Raw genomic sequence first — 17,375 nt, forward strand, 5'->3', positions numbered from 1 at the left:
TTTTAACAGTAACAAACCCCAACATCACATACTTAGCCCCCCCCCCCCCATCACATTTAGACAGCTCACACTCTTTCATTAACATACGGTAATCCTCCAAAGATGAATATTAGCCATTTTCACCAACTGTCACGGCGAAGACAATACTTCCTCCAGATAAAGACCCCCGAAACCTTTCCCCTCTTATCCACCTTCTAGTCCATTTCCATCCAAGGAGTCCACAATTTGTCAAACACCCCCATTTCCCCCCTTTTATTGTAAACCCCCTTTTCCAGAGCAAGACCATGCTTCACATATATAAGGTATTCTCCTCTTGAAGGCGGTTCCTCTTTCATCCAATTCCTCGCTATTACCTTTCGAGCCATATATATTAATCTAGCGATTGATATCTTCAGGGTGTTATCCACTTTAATCTCCTCTACATAACCCAGCAAACAAACCACCGGTTCTCTTGGTACCACATATCTATAAGCTCCTTCCACATGACTCAAAACCACCAACCAAAAAATCAGCCAATCTTGGACACGTCCACATCATGTGAAATATTCCAGCATTTTCATTCTTACACCTAGGGCATTCAGAGTTAGCATGCAATCCTGCCTTATACAAAACACCTGGAGACTTATACACTCTATGTAAAATATAAAGCTGAGACAACTATACGGTTCACTCAGTGACAATTTTGGCAACTGGCTGTCATTTACCGCCCCCCAGAGCCAGTCACCACCTTCTTTGACCACTTCACCACCTGGCTACTTCATTTCCTTTCCGTGGACATCCCCACTATCATCATGGGCGACTTCAACATCCCCATTGACACTTCCTTCTCAGTTGCCACTAAACTTCTATCTCTTACTTCCTCCTTTGGCCTCACTCAATGGTCTTCTACAGCCACCCACAAAGATGGTCACACACTGGACCTCATCTTAACTCACCTCTGCTCCCTATTACGGAGTGTAAGTATAGCAGTTTTGTTTTTTTTAATTATTTTTAACATTAAATTTTTTTACTATTGATGCCGCATAGGCAGCATCAATAGTAAAAAATTGGGGACACACAGGGTTAATAGCAGCGGTTACGGAGTGCGTTACCCGTGGCATAACACGGTCCGTTACCGCCGGCATTAACCGTGTGTGAGCGGTGACCGGAGGGGAGTATGCGGGCGCCGGGCAGTGAGTGCGGGGAGTAAGGAGCGGCCATTTTCTTCCGGACTGTGCGCGTCGCTGATTGGTCGTGGCAATGGTCGTGGGCGTTTTGCCACGACCAATCAGCGACTTGGATTCCATGACAGACAGAGGCCGCGACCAATGAATATCCGTGACAGACAGAAGGACAAACAGACGGAAGTGAGCCTTAGACAATTATATAGTAGATAAGTCTTATTTGGTTTATCTTTTGTATATAGTGCTTTGTGTCGGTGAATATTATCAGGTCCTGGGTTCAAACCACACCAAGGACAACATCTGCAAAGAGTTTGTATGTTCTCTCCGTGTTTGCGTGAGTTTCCTCCAGGCACTCCGGTTTCCTCCCACATTCCAAAGACATGCTGATAGGGAATTTAGATTGTGAGCCCCATCGGGGACAGTGATGATAATGTGTGCAAAATGTAAAGCGCTGCGGAATATGTTAGCGCTATATAAAAATAAAGATTATTATTTATTATTATTATCAGGTACACGACATGTAAAACCAATGATGTTGTTCAAAAGTACCACTCGTCCCACAAAAAACAAGCCCTCACATGGCCATATTGACAGAAAAATAAAAAAGTTATGGCTCTGGGAAGTAGGGGTGCGAAAAACAAATGCAAAAACGAAAAAGAACTGTGGCGCGAAGAGGTTAAGAGCAGGTACACTGCTAGCCGCAGCGGCCGGCTTCCTGCAGCTGCTGTGTGATCACGTGTGCACACTATTAAAAAGAATGAATATTCACTGATTTCCACTCCCATAGTCCCTCCCACCTCTCGGTGCCGACTTCAGTACATAGAGGTGGGAGAGACTATGGACGTGGGGAGCAGTGAAAATTAATTTTAAGGGAGGGCACACGTGTTAGCTGTAGCAGCCGACTCCTGCATCCTGTGACCCGTTGCTTCACCGCTACCGCTCCCTCCCCATCCACAGCCACACTATATGGTACATCCGGACTATAAGACGCACCCCCCACATTCCTCCAAAATTTTGGAGGAAAAAAGTGCACCTTATAGTCTGAAAAATACAGATTTTTTTTATGCTTTGCTATTTTTACACACTAAAAACAATATTTTACAAAAATGAATTTGTTTTTGCATATTCATACGCTGAGAACTGTGACTTTTTTTTGCCAAACGAGCCATTTTATGTCTTGGTTTTAGCGAGACGGTTTGGCGTTTTTATGTATACTTTTTTTTATATACGACATTTTATTCACTATGAATAAAAGTCAGTATGATGAAAAAGCAAACATTTTTACGTTTTTTATTATTTTTTCTATGGCGTTTTCCATATGGAATAAATAATGTGCCAGTTTTATAGCTTGGGTCGTTCAGAACCTGGCAATACCAATTAGAATTATAGAATGTTAGAGTTGGAAGGGACTTCAGGGGTCATGAAGTACAACCTCCTGCTCAATGCAGCTCATGATTCACTAAACCATCTCAATGAGTAAAAAACTGGGAAGAAATAGGGTTTTATCTAGTGACAATGGAGTGTCAAAAAAGAGGATGCACTCACATTGTTAGGTTGCTAAAGGCAACACATAACGGGCATGTTTAACAGCTGCTGCACGGATACCGGTGAGGAAGTAGACCAAGGTAACGAAAGGAGGCTGGAGGTATCACTCATGCGCTGCTGATGACGCGTCATAAATAAAATTAACAACATTCATTAAACAGGTTTAAAAGTCAATATGTTTCGAAGTCACGCAGGACCTCTTCATCAGGACAAATCTGGTCTTTTCTTTTATTTATTTTTTTATTTATTTAAAAAAAAACAAAACGGGAATTTGGCAAAAATGTTGCAATTTTCCAACTTTGAAGTTTCATGCCTTTAAATCACAGAGACACTGGATGACACAATATTTCCCACATGTCTACTTTACATCAGCACAATTTTGGAGCCAAATTTTTTTTGTTCGGAAGTAATAAAGGTTAAAAGTTGACCAGCGATTTTTCATTTTTCCAACAAAATTTACAAAACTATTTTTTTTAGGAACCACATCACATTTGAATTCACTTTGAGGGGTCTATATGATAGCCGATACCCAAAAGTGACACCATTCTAAACACTGCACCTCTAAAGGTGCTCAAAACCACCTTCATAAAGTTTAGTAACCCTTCAGGTGCATCACTGGAATTTTTGGAATGTGGAATAAAAAAATGAACATTTAACTTTTTTTCACAAAATTTTTTACTTCGGAGCCAAATTTTTTTTATTTTGACAAGGGTAACAGGAAAAAATGGACTTCAAAATTTGTTGTGTAATTTCTCCTGAGCATGCCAATACCCCATATGAAGCAGAGAGAAAACTGTTTCAAGGCACGGCAGAGCTTGGAAGGAAAGGAGGTCCATTTGACTTTTTGAATGCAAAATTTGCTGGACGCCATGTCCCTTTTGGAGAGCCTCTGGTGTGCCTAAACAGTGAAAATCCACCACAAGTGACACCATTTTGGAAACTAGACTCCTCAGGGAACCGATCTAGATGTGTGGTGAGCACATTGAACCCTCAGGTGCTCCACAGAAGTTTATAACGTTGAGCTGTAAAAAAAAAAAAATTCCCCACAAATGTTTTTTGCCCAAAATATTGCATTTTCAAAAGGGTAACAGGAGAAATTGCACCATACAATTTGATGTGCAATTTCTCTTAAGTACGCTGATACCCAATATGAGGGAGAAAATTACTGTTTGGGCGCATGGCAGGGCTCGGAAGGGAAGGAGCATCATTTGACTTTTTGAATGTAAAATTTCCTGGAATTATTAGCGGACTTCATGTCCCATTTGGAGAGTTGTTATGTTTGGCTGGTGGTTAAGAGCACTAGAAATGACCAGATGAGCAAACTAGCAATACAGGACGAGCTCTGGGAAGTGGGATCTCTGCTGACCGCAACCCCTAATCCTATCACAACAACTAGAAATAGCCGTGGAGCGTTCCTGACTCTGCCTAGACGCCTCTTCACAGCCTAAGAGCTAACTACCCCTAAAGACAGAAAATACAGCCTACCTTGCCTCAGAGAAATTCCCCAAAGAAATAGGCAGCCCCCACATATATTGACTGTGAGTTAAGATGGAAGTCACAAACACAGGAATGAAATAGGTTTCAGCATAGGAGGCCAGGCTAACTAAACAGACAGAGGATAGAAAAGGTATCTTTGCGGTCAGCATAAAAAACTAACAAAAAAACACGCAGAGTGTGCAAAAGAAACCACCGCACCGACTCACGGCGCGGTGGTGCCACTCTGCATCCCAGAGCTTCCAGCTAACAAGATTAAATCATAATAGCAAGCTGGACAAAAACACATTGGTAACAAATAAGCTAGTAGGGACTTCGCTTTTGCTGAAATAGACAGGTCATCTGAAAGATCCAAGAGAACTGAACCAGTACTCGGACATTGACAGCTGGCATCAAGTAAAGATCTGAGGGGAGTTAAATAGAGCAGCCAGCCAAGGCCTGAACGAGATCAGCTGGAGAAGGAATCTCAGAACCAGCAGCTCCACTCACAGCCACCAGAGGGAGTCCATGAACAGAACTCACCGAAGTACCATTCATAACCACAGGAGGGAGCTCGAGAACAGAATTCACAACAGAGAGCCCCTGATGTGTCTAAACAGTGGAAACCCCCACAAGTGACCCCATTTTGGAAACTAGACCTTTCATGGAATGCATTTAGATGCATAACAAAAATGTTATTTTAGCCCCAAATTTTGCATTTTAATAAGGGTAATAGGAGAAATTGGACCATACAATTTGTAGTGCAATTTCTCTTGAGTATGCCAATATCCCATATGAGGGAGAAAACTAATGTTTGGGCGCATGGCAGGGCTCGGAAGGGAAGGAGCATCATTTGACTTTTTGAATGTAAAATTTCCTGGAATCATTAGAGGACATGTCTCGTGTTGAGAGCCCCTGATGTGCCTAAACAGTGGAAACCCCCCACTAATGACCAAATTTTGCAAATTAGACCCCTCAAGGAATGTATTTAGATGTGTGGTGAGCATCTTGAACCCCCAAGTGGTTCACAGAAGTTCATAATGTTGAGCCGTGAAAATAAAAAAAATCACATTTTCCCCACAAAAATGTTATTTTGGCCTCAAATATTGCATTTTCATAAGGGTAACAGGAGAAATTGCACCACACAATTTGTTGTGCAATTTCTCCTGATACACCATATGTGGGGGAATAATACTTTTGAGGCACAGTGCAAAGTTTAGAAGGGAAGAGGCACCATATTGGACTCCAGATTTTGTTGGAATGGTTTGAGGGTGTTATGTCACATTGGCAGAGCCCCTGAGGTGCCAGAACAAAAGGAACCCCCTATATGTGAACTCATTTTGCAAACTACGTTCCCTAATGAATTTATCTAGTAGTGCAGTGATCATATTGACACCACATGTGCCTCAAAAAATGTTATACCATTGAGCGGCGAACAAAGAATAAATTACATTTTTACCACTAACTTGTTGTTTTAGCCCCAAGTTTTTAATTTTTGTAAGGAAAATTTTGTAGGAATTTTTTTTTACAACAAATTGAGGTCCATTTTTTTCCTGAGTGCACCATACCCTACATGAAATATCTGCACAGTGCAAAGCTCAGAAGGCATAGTGCCAGACTTTACTGCTATGGTTTGAAGGTGCCATGACTCACTGGGAGAACCCATGAGAACAGCAGAACTCCCCAAAAGTGATTATTTTACAAACTACACCTCTCAATTAAATCATCAAGGGGAGCAGTGATCATATTGACACCACGGGTGTGTCACAGAATGTTATACCATTGGGCAGTGAACAAAAAATAACTACATTTATACCACCAAAATGTTGTTTTAGCCCCAGATTTTACATTTTCACACAAGATGTGTCTAAAAATGGCACATAAATTTATCCTACAATTTCTACTGAACGTCATAATACCCCATACGTGGCTGTGCAGTACTAAGCCATGCGGAGAGACTCGGGAGGAACGGACCGCTATTTGCTGCATGGAGCCCAGATTCTAGGTTCCTAGAACAGTTGCAGACTCCATATACAGGGCCCCTAATTGCTAGAAGAGCAAATTCTCCTTCTTGTGACTCCATTTTGGAAACTGTACCGCTTGGGGAATTTATCTACATGTGTAGTGACTCCATGGGTATTTTCCAGAAACAAGCAGTAATGAATGTATCTGTCACAATCCATTTTTGCATGCGTGGCAGCTCTGGTTACACTATGATTTAAATGTAGCTTTTTTTCCTTTCAGGTCAGCAGGGGTTAATGTCAGTTACCCTTGCTGGCTGTGTACTGCAATTGCAGAGTTGCTAGGTCAGTGATGTGGGTGGTGACCACTCCCACCATCCTTTAAATGGTCGCCTGATGCATCAGCTGACTGTTGGTGATTGAGTTTCTCTGGAGACCAGCCAATTAGTAAGGAGCTTTCTGGTGTCAGCATGTATCAGCTGTTTGAGGTCCTTGTTTCATGTCTTCTGCAGTGTGGAGCTTAGCAGCAGAGTCTGGAAGCTAACTGTGGTGTTTTCACCTTGTCTGTCTTGTGCAGGGACAGGCTCAGGGGTGTTCGTCTCTCATTCCCTATCGGTAGGGCCTTCCTCTCCCCATTTCTATCCTGTTCTGAGTGAGTTGTGCCATCTGCTGACTGATCCCCTGGGTCGTTACATTCTGTGACATTTTCATTAACCCATATTTTTTCCGGTGAACCTATGGCACAAGTAAAGGCTTTGGCTCGTCTGATCCAGACTCTCACGGATAAGTTAACAGAGCTGCGGTCTCAGGTGGTGTAGCAGCTCCAGCAGGTGTCTGGGTTCATGGTCTCGGCCCATGTCATGGTTCAACCGGAACCCAAGATATCTCTCCCTGACAAATTCTCTAGAGGGAGAGCTAAATTTATTGTATTTAAAGAAGCCTGTAAGTTATATTTTAGGCTTTGCCCTCTTTCTTCAGGGAATGAGGAACAGCGTGCAAAGATTATAGTCTCCCTTCTCAAGGGTGATCCCCAATCCTGGGCCTTTTCCATGCCGACCGATTCACCATCTTTGCGGTTGATGGATGATTTTTTTTGCAGCATTGGCGCTGGTGTACAGGGATCCTGATGGCATCCCCCTGGTGGAGTCTCGACTCCGTAACATCAAGCTAGGGGGCCGGCCGACTGAGGAGTACTGCTCGGAGTTGGGTGACTAATACGCAGTGGAATGACTCTGCTCTTAGGAGCCATATTTGTCAGGGGCTGTCACCTAGGCTTCAGGATACACTGGTGCAGTATACTACTCCTGGGTCACTGGAGGCCACCATGGCCCTTGCTATCCGGGTGGATAGACGCCTCAGGGACAGACATACACCAAATCTACCCCCTGTAGTTCTTTCTAAGGAGGAGGATGCACTGGTGCAGATGGACAAACCTATGCAGGTGGGAGGAGTTTCTTCTCAGACTAGGTTGCCTGTGGTTCGCCGTGGGATGGGGGCATGTTTTTTCTGCGGTCTGACTGATCAATATATCAATGTCTGCCCAGCACGTGCCAAAGGATATACACCATCTCAAAAGCCACATCTCCCTGGTCGTGTGGAGGGAGGCAACCAGGGTGTGTATATTTCCTCCATCTTTTCGCCTCAGTGTACAATTCCTGCTGAAGTGGTGGTTAGCCGGGTTACTAAGACTATACCGATGCTTGTGGATAGTGGAGCTAGAGTCAATTTGGTTGATTCTCACTTTGTTCGGATCCATGGTCTGATGGGTAGGAAGCTAGCGAGACCCATTGGTGTTCTGGCAACTAACTCTGTCCCACTCAGCCAGGGGAGGGTGTCCCAAGTCGTTGATTATATTAACCTGCTTATAGGGACTCTTCATGAGGAGTCCCTGTCGTGCTAAGTCTTGGAGGGTATGCTAACCTCTATCGTCCTAGGCCTTCCCTGGCTGAAGAGACACAACCCGGTCATAAATTAGCGGTCCAGGGAAGTAGTGCCATCCTTCTTAAACCTACCTCCTCTTCTCCAGTGGAGGCAGCTAATGTGCTACCAGGAAGTAGGGTCAGGATTCAACCCTCATCACAAGTAAACCCTGAGTCTCGGTGTCCTCTCAGGAGGATGGATCAGGAGAGGGTGGTGTCTCTCTCTGTATGAAGTAAGGGTATGAGTTTGTTGTGCACTCTGGCCTCCCATCACATGCAAGGAACATACTTCTATGAGGGTACTTGCCTCTCTGATATCCGTACTCTAGCCAGGACAGTGCTAGGTGTCAGCGAGGGACAAGGTTCCTGACGGCAGTGAGGGGAATGAACCACTTAGGGCATTAGTGCAGTGCAGAGACAGGCTCAGGTTTGAGCTCAGGGGGTGTCCATCCCTCATTTCCTGACGGTTGGGCCTTCCTCTCCCCTGTTCCATCTCGTTGTGAGTTGTGCCGTCTGCTGACCGACTCCGTTGGGTCGTTGCATTCCATGAGTTTGTGAGTGAAAATTGCAACTTGCCGCTATAGTGACCAGTATGTTGCAGTCACCAGTACGTTATGCCCAGCCCGTGCTTCTCGAGGCATGCACTTGTAAGTTAGGTGGGCTTTCATCACTTCAGAAATGTCAAACGTAGACGCGTACACTGTGCGCCTAAGAAGGGAGGGGGCATTTGGATTTGGGAGCGTAGAATTGCTGAATTTCTTTTGGCGGGTGAGGAGCCATTTCTCTTTTCCAGAACCTTTGTATTACCAGTAACGTGGAAGCTCCCTATATTTCCATGATCAGGAGACAGACCTGAGTGGGGGCTTGATTTTTGGGGGGATTGAGTTGAAGCTTTTATTGGGAACATTTTATATAACATTTGGGATCACATTTATCTGGCGCTCTACACAGTTACTTTGGGGTTTCCATCTAAATCTCTGAGTAACGTGATTCAGATAAAACTCCTGAGGGATCCATTCACTATAATGAGGCAGCAGAGTAATTCTGGACTCCATCTGGCCTCTGTTCAGCGGTGTGCTTTTCAGAGGTGCATAAAACTGTGGCCGACAGCACTTTTATGCAATCCTAAAAGACGGACACCGTCGGATCACAGGTCAGACGGTGTCCACAGTGCCTACATCTGTCTCATTATAAGGAATTTTCTACCAGAGGTTCTGTCTGAATCACATATTTCAGAGATTTACACAGAAACTCCAATGCAAGCGCTCAGTGCACGATAAATGTGCGCCAAGCCTTACTGCGATTTTTGGGAGGCAGAATGAAATAATCAACAGTATGTGAAGAATTGGTTTTATTTCCTGTTTATGCCGTTCCTCGTGCCGTATAAGTGATTAGGTGACTTTATTCTTCGGGTTGGTGCGATTACAGTGATACCAGGTTTATATCGCATGTGGTTTATTTAGGCATCCTAAACCACCATGTTACACATCACACACATATAGTTGATAGTACATGGCTTCAATCACTTTTCAGACACTACTCTGGCCAGTCCTCCTCTGACTGGTTCCCGGGGGTGTCCGTGCGCCGTATCAATGTCTCTACTTACATCGCACGACATTAAGTTGCAGTCTCTAAACACGCCAGACCTCAATTCGTCCAGTTACCGTGGGAGACCACACAGTTCATTAACTTCCATGGAACATCATAGGCACTAACAGTCTCTTCCACTGGCAGATACTCATCTGCCCATAACCCCCTTTATCTGGAGTTACCGTATATACTCGAGTATAAGCCGAGATTTTCAGCCCAAATTTTTGGGCTGAAAGTGCCCCTCTCGGCTTATACTCGAGTCACGGTCGGTGGTGGGGTCGGCGGGTGAGGGGGAGAGGGCGCTGAGGCATACTCACCTAGTCCTGGCGATCCTGACGCTCCCCCTGCCTGTCACACTGTCTTCGGGTGCCGCAGCTCTTCCCCTGTTCAGCGGTCACGTGGGACCGCTCATTAGAGAAATGATTATGGACTCCACTCCCATAGGGGAGGAGCCGCCTATTAGTTTCTCTAATCAGCGGTGCCGGTGACCGCTGACAGAGGAAGAGCTGCGGCACCCGAAGACAGTGTGACAGGCAGGGGGAGCGCCAGGATCGCCGGGACTAGGTGAGTATTTTATATTCACCTGTCCACGTTCCACCCGCCGGGCGCCGCTCTGTCTTCGCGTCCTCTTGTTCTGACTATTCAGGTCAGAGGGCGCGATGACGCATATAGTGTGCGCGCCGCCCTCTGCCTGATCAGTCAGTGCAGAGAGACGCCGGGACGGGACGCTGAGGAGCTGCAAGCAAGACAGGTGAGTATGTGTTTTTTTTTTATTGCAGCAGCGTTATATATGGCACAGATTTATATGTCACATCTATGGGGCAACGGTGCAGAGCATTATATATGGCACAGATTTATATGGCACATCTATGGGGCAACGGTGCAGAGCATTATATATGGCACAGATTTATGTGGAGTATCTATGGGGCAACGGTGCAGAGCATTATATATGGCACAGATTTATATGGCACATCTATGGGGCAACGGTGCAGAGCACTATATATGGCACAGATTTATATGGCACATCTATGGGGCAACGGTGCAGAGCATTATATATGGCACAGATTTATATGGCACATCTATGGGGCAACGGTGCAGAGCACTATATATGGCACAGATTTATATGGCACATCTATGGGGCAACGGTGCAGAGCATTATATATGGCACAGATTTATATGGCACATCTATGGGGCAACGGTGCAGAGCATTATATATGGCACATCTATGGGGCAACGGTGCAGAGCATTATATATGGCACAGATTTATATGGCACATCTATGGGGCAACGGTGCAGAGCATTATATATGGCACTGCTTTATATGGCACATCTATGGGGCAATGGTGCAGAGCATTATATATGGCACAGATTTATATGGCACATCTATGGGGCAACGGTGCAGAGCATTATATATGGCACAGATTTATATGGCACATCTATGGGGCAACAATGAACAGTGCAGAGCATATATGGCACAGCTTTATATGGAGCATCTATGGGGCCATAATGAACAGTGCAGAGCATATATGGCACAGCTTAATAAGGAGCATCTATGGGGCAATAATGAACAGTGCAGAGCATATATGGCACTGCTTTATATGGAGCATCTATGGGGCAATAATGAACAGTGCAGAGCATATATGGCACAGCTTTATGTGGAGCATCTATGGGGCCATAATGAACAGTGCAGAGCATATATGGCACAGCTTTATAAGGAGCATCTATGGGGCCATAATGAACAGTGCAGAGCATATATGGCACTGCTTTATATGGAGCATCTATGGGGCAATAATGAACAGTGCAGAGCATATATGGCACTGCTTTATATGGAGCATCTACGGGGCCATAATGAACGGTGCAGAGCATTGTATATGGGGCATCTATGGGGCCATAATGAACGGTGCAGAGCATTCTATATGGCACAGCTATATATGGAGCATCTGTGGGGCAATAATCAACGGTGTGGAGCATTATATATGGCACAGCTTTATATGGAACCTCCTTTGGGGCAATAATGAACGGTATGGAGCATCTATTTTTATTTTTGAAATTCACCGGTAGCTGCTGTATTTTCCACCCTAGGCTTATACTCGAGTTAATAAGTTTTCCCAGTTTTTTGTGGCAAAATTAGGGGGGTCGGCTTATACTCGGGTCGGCTTATACTCGAGTATATACGGTACCTTACAGGAGCTCCTGCTCCACATGCTGACTCGTCAGTCCTCTCTCCCGGGGAAGCTGCCTAACTGGGATCACCGTCCCGGATCATGCCTTGTTCACCAGGCCACCTGACAGTTCCAGACCCACAGAAGGATGGTAGCTTCCCCAACACTGTAGCTGTCACAGGCTCTGCAGGACCATGGCCTCACCCCGTGCTCTTCCGGAAGTCCAGTACTACTCCCAGGACCTTCCAACACAGAGGCCATTCTGGTCCACGGCCTCTCCGTGTGCTATTCAGGATGTCCATCCTACTCCCAGGACCTTCCAACACATAGACCTTCCAGGACGTTACACACTCTCACCATTCAGGTGCATACACTCGGATCATGTGACCAGACCCCAGTCACACTATATAGCTGAAACCACCCCCATAAGTGGGCGGTGTATGTGTGGTTAATCATTCGCGGCCAGCTCTCCGACTAACCCTATAAGCCCCCCTATCATAACTAAGCAAAACTCATGGAACTACAAGTCCCAGCACAACAATATTATTTCGGGCTTACAGCACAGAGGACCTCTGCGACACATACCGGCCATTTACAATCCTGCCGGTCACTGTTTCACCATCATAATCACAGATACACCTGCAACTACCACGCCATCTCATGGGCCCAATACGCCTCCGTGTGTGGCAACCCAGAAGTCCGGTTGCCACAGCATTGCCTCCCTCACAGGCGATGATGACATGCCTGGAAGCAAGGAGGGTTTCCCTGACTAGATAACACTTACATCCAACATCCTTCCTACTTCAGACCAGAAGGGGAGCTCTAACACCTGATTTCAGAGGAGCTTCCTGATATAAGTTCTGGCCTGGAGGCAGAGTTAGTCTAAAGAAGACAGAGAGGAGAAAGGAAGTCAAGAAAGAACCTGAGGGGTTTGAGCTGCGACTGAGCTCACCCCAGGACTGAGCGCCAAAGACCAGACACCGGAGTCTGTGGTTGTGTGGGAACTGTAAGCCCCACAACTAAATCCAGAGGGCAGGGGACTGCAGGTCTCCTGGCCCATCATAATACCTGCAGGCACAGCAGCAGATGAGAGTCCGGAGCCACCATGAAGAGTGACACCTGTAAAAGGCTCAAGCTGCCTGCCATACAGGCAAGTACTACAGACCAATAAGGAACAGAGGACTGAGCATAGTTTTAGGCAGCAAGGACCTCAGAGTACAGCGCAGTAAGGAGGCCTCAAAATCCATCTGGTTAGCGGATCCTAAGTTACTTTCAGGCTCCCCGGACTTCCATTGTCACCTGTAACCAGTGCCCCGGCCTGCACTTCAAACTGTGAGTAAACTGTGGAAACTGCACCCTGCTGTGTCCTCTGAATTATTGCTGCGCCACCTGCACTATAACATTCACTTCTATCATTGACTTTAACAATGTAATTGCCCTGGGACTAAGCTCTACCTGTGGAGAGCTGTAACAACTCTGCTGCATCACCATCAGCCCCAGTGGTCCCCTTTAAGCAGCGTCAGCCATTCCTGTCCGAGTACCACAGGTGGGGGTCACGAACAATACCCCTATAAACTTTTATTTCCCCTTTCAATTTATTGACTCTTTTATTGGACGCTCAGGGCCACTGACCGGGTCACTGCTGCTGTGACCACATGCCTTTAAAAACCGACCCAGTACCGAGTATCCTCATGGCACTGGCGGGCGTTCCACGTGGGCATACACAGCGACCCCTAGCTACACCAGGGGTCACTGCCTCACACACAATACAAACTATTTTATAGAAAAAATATTATTTTTCCATTGCTTTATTCTGAGAGCTATAACATTTTTATTTTTCCACTGATGGAGCTGTATGGCAGCTTGTTTTTTTCCGGGACAAGATGGCGTTTTTCAGCAGTGCCATGTTTATTTATATCCGTCTTTTGGATCGCGCTTTATTCCACTTTTTGCTCGGCCATATGATGATAAAGCATTGTTTTTTGCCTTGTTTTTCACTTTGTTCACTAAAGGGGTTAACTAGTGGGACAGTTTTATAGGTCGCAGACGCAGCAATACCAAATATGTGTACTTTTATTAATTTTTTTTCATACAAATATTTATTTATGGATAAAATATCTTTAGATTTTTTTATTATTTTTTTAAAATATTTTTACAATTATTGAAAATTATTTTTTTACTTTATCCCACCATGGGACAATCATTTTTTTTGCAGGCAAACTGTTTTTAACGCCTTTCTGACATTTGAGGTACTATCCCGTCGAGGTGACCTGGGCCTGTATGACCATCGACGGGATAGTACGTCACGGGGGAGCGCAGCCGGGTGTTAGCTGATTATCACAGCTGACATCCGGCACTCTGTGCCAGGAGCGGTCATGGACCGCTCCCGGCACATAAACCCCTGGAACACTGCGATCAAACATGATTGCAGTGTTCCGGTGGTATAGGGAAGCATCGCGCAGGGAGGGGGCTCCCTGCGTGCTTCCCTGAGACCCTTGGTACAACGCGATGTGCTCGCGTTGTTCCGAGCGTCTCCTCCCTGCAGGCCCCCGAATCCAAGATGGCCACAGGGTCCTTCTGGGTCCTGCAGGGAGGTGGCTTGTCAGTGCCTGCTGAGAGCAGGTGCCGGCAAGCCTGTCAGATCGCTGATCTGACACAGTGCTGTGCAAAATGTCAGATCAGCGATCTGACACTATATAGTGATGTCCCACCCTGGGACAATGTAAAAAAGTTAAAAAAAATTACACTGTGTAAAAATATATATTTTTTAAATTCCTAAATAAAAAAAAATAAAATAGATATTGTTCCAATACATACATTTCTTTATGGAAATAAAACAAACAAACAATAGTACACATTTTTAGTATCGCCGCATCCATAATGACCTGACCTATAAAACTGTCCCACTAGTTAACCCCTTCAGTGAACACCGTAAAAAAATAAATAAAAAACGAGGCAAAAAATAATGCTTTATCATCATACCGCCGAACAAAAAGTGGAATAACATGAGTTCAAAAACACAGATATAAATAAACATGGTACCGCTGAAAACGTCATCTTGTCCCGCAAAAAATGGGCTGCCATACAGCGTCATCAGCGAAAAAATAAAAAAGTTATAGCCCTCACAATAAAGCAATGCAAAAATAATTATTTTTTATATAAAATAGTTTTCATTATATAGAAGCGCCAAAACATAAAAAATGATATAAATGAGGTATCGCTGTAATCGTACTGACCCGAAGAATAAAACTGCTTCATCAATTTTTACGAACGGGAACGGTATAAATGCCCCCCCAAAAGAAATTCATGAATTGCTGGTTTTTGTTCATTCTGCCTAACAAAAATCAGAATAAAAAGCGATCAAAAAATGTCATGTGCCCGAAAATAGTACAAATAAAAACGTCAACTTGTCCCGCAAAAAACAAGACCTCACATGACTCTGTGGACCAAAATATGGAAAAATTATCGCTTTCAAAATGTGGTGTCACAAAAACTATTTTTTGCAGTAAAAAGCGTATTTTAGTGTGTGACAGCTACCAAATATGAAACCCGCTATAAATAGTAAATCAAACCACCCTTTATCACCCCCTTAGTTAGGGAAAAATAATAAAATAAAAAATGTATTTATTTCCATTTTCCCATTAGGGTTAGGGCTCAAGTTAGGGTTGGGGTAAAGTTAGGGTTGGGACTAAAGTTAGGATTACATTTAGTTGGGTTTGGGGTGTGGTTAGGGTTATGTTTGGGATTAAGGGTGTGTAGGGGTTAGGGGTGTATTGTGGTTAGGGGTGTGGTTAGCGTTGGGATTAGGGTTAGGGGTGTGTTGGGGTTAGGGTTGGGGGGTTTCCACTGTTTAGGCACATCAGGGGCTCTGCAAACGCAATGTGACGCCCGCAGACCTTTCCATCAAAGTCTGCATTCCAAAACGCCACTTCTTATCTTTCGAGCCCTGACGTGCGCCCAGTGGTTTACCCCCACATATGAGGTATCAGAGTACTCAGGACAAATTGGACAACAACTTTTGGGGTCCAATTTCTACTGTTACCCTTGGAAAAATTTGGGGGCTACAAAATCATATTTGTAGGAAAAAAATGATTTTTTTATTTTTACGGCTCTGCGTTATAAACTTTAGTGAAACACTTGGGTACTCAAAGTTCTCACAACACATCTAGATAAGTTCCTTGGGGGTCTAGTTTCCAATATGGGGTCACTTGTGGGGGGTTTCTATTGTTTAAGTACATCAGGGGCTCTGCAAACGCAACGTGATGCCCGCAGACCATTCCATCAAAGTCTGCATTCCAAAACGCCACTTCATCCCTTCCGAGCCCCGACGTGTGCCCAAACAGTAGTTTTCTCCCACATATGGGGTATAAGCATACTCAGGACAAATTAGACCATTTTTGTGGTCCAATTTCTCCTGTTACATTTGGGAAAATACAAAACTGGGGGCTAAAAAAATCATTTTTGTGGAAAAAAAAAGATTTTTTATTTTCACAGCTATGAGTTATAAAGTATAGAGGAACACTTGGGAGTTCAACGTTCTCACAAAACATCTAGATAAGTTCCTTTGGGGGTCTAGTTTCTAATATGGGGTCACTTGTGGGGAGTTTCAACTGTTTAAACATCAGGGGCTCTGCAAACGCAACGTGACGCCCGCAGACCATTCCATCAAAGTCTGCATTCCAAAATGGCGCTCCTTCCCTTCCGAGCTCTGCCATGCGCCCAAACGGTGGTTCCCCCCACATATGGGGTATCAGCGTACTGAGGACAAATTGCACAACAACATTTGGGGTCCAATTTCTACCGATACCCTTGGGAAAATTAAAAAATGGAAGCGAAAAGATCATTTTTGTGGGAAAAATTTTTTTTTTTAATTTTCACGGCTCTATGTTATAAACTTTAGTGAAACAATTGGGGGTTCGAAGTGTACACCACACCTCTAGATAAGTTCCTTAGGTGGTCTAGTTTCCAAAATGGGGTACTTGTGGGGGATTTCCACTGTTTAGGCACATCAGGGGCTCTCCAAACGCGACATGGCATCTGATCACAATTCCAGCCGAATCTGCATTGAAAAAGTCAAACGGTGCTCCTTCCCTTCCGAGCTCTGCCAATGCGCCCAAACAGTGGTTTATCCCACATATGGGGTATCAGCGTACTCAGGACAAAATGCACAACAACTTTTGGGGTCCAATTTCTCCTGTTACCCTTGGGAAAATAAAAAATTGGGGGCGAAAAGATCAATTTTGTGAAAAAATATGATTTTTTTTTATTTTTACGGCTCTAAATGATAAACTTCTGTGAAGCACTTGGGGGTTCAAAGTGCTCACCTTACATCTAGATAAGTTCCTTAGGTGGTCTAGTTTCCAAAATGGGGTCATTTGTGGGGTTTTTCCCCTGTTTAGGCACATCAGGGTCTCTCCAAATGCGACATGGTGTCTTATCTCAAATCCAGCCAATTCTGCGTTGAAAAAGTCAAACGGTGCTCCTTCCATTTCGAGCTCTGCCATGCGCACAAACAGTGATTTACTCCCACATATGGGGTATCAGGGTACTCAGGACAAATTGC

Source organism: Ranitomeya variabilis, chromosome 2 (genome assembly GCF_051348905.1).
Source record: "Ranitomeya variabilis isolate aRanVar5 chromosome 2, aRanVar5.hap1, whole genome shotgun sequence".
In the NCBI taxonomy this organism is placed as follows: Eukaryota; Metazoa; Chordata; class Amphibia; order Anura; family Dendrobatidae; genus Ranitomeya; species Ranitomeya variabilis.